The sequence below is a fragment of the Protobothrops mucrosquamatus genome, unplaced genomic scaffold, assembly GCF_001527695.2.
Source record: "Protobothrops mucrosquamatus isolate PMUCROS unplaced genomic scaffold, P.Mucros_1.0 scaffold4116, whole genome shotgun sequence".
Lineage (NCBI taxonomy): Eukaryota > Metazoa > Chordata > Lepidosauria > Squamata > Viperidae > Protobothrops > Protobothrops mucrosquamatus.
The window spans coordinates 16,571-18,827 of NW_015390044.1; positions in this window are offsets into that span (position 1 = coordinate 16,571).

Genomic DNA, 2,257 nt, shown 5'->3' on the forward strand with positions numbered 1-2,257 from the left:
GCTGAGCCAGGCTGGCTCAGGAATTCTGGGAGTTGAAGTCCATGAGTCATGAAGGGGCCAAAGTTTCCCTCATGCTGGCTCAGGAATTCTGGGAGTTGAAGTCCATGAGTCATAAAGCGGCCTAGGCCTAGGCCAGGGGTAGGCCACCTTGGCTCTTTTATGACTCGTGGACTTCAACTCCCAGAATTCCTGAGCCAGCATGGCTCAGCTTGGAAACCTCTCCCTTTTCCCTCAGCATGGCTGGCTCAGGAATTCTGGGAGTTGAAGTCCACCAGTCATAAAAGAGCCAAATAAAAGGACCCAAATTACAGGTGAATTTTAACTGGGGAATTGGAAACGTCTTTGCTTAGGAAACCAAAGACAGATGTGGTTGTTGAGACCTGGACACACAAAAGCACACAAGGAGTCTGCGACTTACGACCACTCGTTTAATGACAGTTACAACACTAATGTACAGATAGTTCTCGACTTAACAATAGTTCGTTTAGTGACCGTTCGAAGTCACAGCGCTCCTGAAAAAGTGACCCTCCTGTTGGACAGTGGTTAGAATGCAGTATGGAAGGCTGACTCACTGCTCCCTGCCAGCAGTTCGATCCTGACCAGCTCTAGGTTACTCAGCTTCCCATCCAGTGGTGGGATTCAGCCAGTTCGCACCACTTCAGCAGAACTGGTAGCTAAATTTTTGTTGTCCAGGCCCAGAATGGACTTCTGGAGGCGGCATCCACACAGAGAACTGGTTGTTCACATATTTGAATCCCACCACTGCAAGGAAGGGGAAGGGGAAGGGGAAGGGGAAAGAAAGGAAAGGAGGAAGGAGGAAAAGGGGAAGGGATAGATAGATAGATAGATAGATAGATAGATAGATAGATAGATAGATAGATAGATAGATAGATAGATATATGATAGATAGATAGATAGATAGATAGATGCTAGATAGATAGATAGATAGATATATGCTAGATAGATAGATGCTAGATAGATAGATAGATAGATAGATATATGCTAGATAGATAGATAGATAGATAGATAGATAGATAGATAGATAGATAGATAGATAGATAGATAGATAGATAGATAGATAGATAGATAGATAGATAGATAGATAGATAGATGATACAGTGCTTTTTTTGTAAAAAAAAAAAAAAAAGGTGCCGGAACTCACACGTCATACAACCCGCCTTGCCTACCCTACAAGATTCCATCCAAAATAGGTGCCGGAACTCCGTTCCGGACGTTCTATGACAAAAAAAGCCCTGGATAGCTAGCTAGCTAGCTAGACAGACAGACAGACAGATATAGTGGTGGGATTCAGCCGGTTTGCACCACTTCGGACTTCCGGAAGTGGCATCCACACATAGAACCGGTTGTTCACCTATCTGAATCCCACCACTGCTCCCCTCCTTCCAAGGTTGGTAAAATGAGGACCCAGATTGTTGGGGGCAAAAGGCTGACTCTGTAAACCACTTAGAGAGGGGCTTTAAAGCACGGTGAAACGATAACTAAATCTCAGTGCTATTGCTATTGGTAGGTCAGGACGACCTAAGTAATTTCTACAAAAGTTCCTATGTTAAATCGTGTGAAGTTGGGAGACAGCTGTCTCAGGAAGTGCCAGATAGCCTTTAAAAGCAATTGGCCTGCCCTTTTCTGGAAAACAGTAATTAGCTCCTTTGAATAAGCTTTGCTGAAGTTTGCTTATGTTTACTAAGAGGAGGAAATGATAAGGCTGTTTTAGTTAAGTTCTTTGTTTCGCAAACAAAACGTGACTCCTTTGTAATTAGCTTGTATTTCCCCACTTAGCGTAACTAATAAAGTATAAAGGGCTGAAGGGCTGAACCAATGAACAAGCCTTGTGGGAGGACCCATCTTTGTTTGATTGAAATAAACGTGTCACTCAAGAGAGAATCGGGATCTTCCTCTTGGTGCACACCAGGCCCGACCTAGAGAGTGTGCAAGACACATTAGGGCAGTGGTGGTGAACCTATGGCACGCATGCCAAAGGCGGCACTCAGAGCCCTCTCTGTTGGCACGGGTACCACCGCCACCAGCAGCAGGTCCATCAGGCCGCCCCCACCGCCCAGAGCAGGAGCCCTGCCCAGCACAAAGGAGACGAAGCAGCCGACTAGCAAGCTCAAGTAGAGGTGGTAGAGCAGAGGTCACCAACCACTGTCAATTGGTGGACTGGAAGAAAAGGGAGGGGAAGCATTTTACATGCGTGCATGCACACACGGGCCTGCGAGCATACATGCGCTGCAAATGG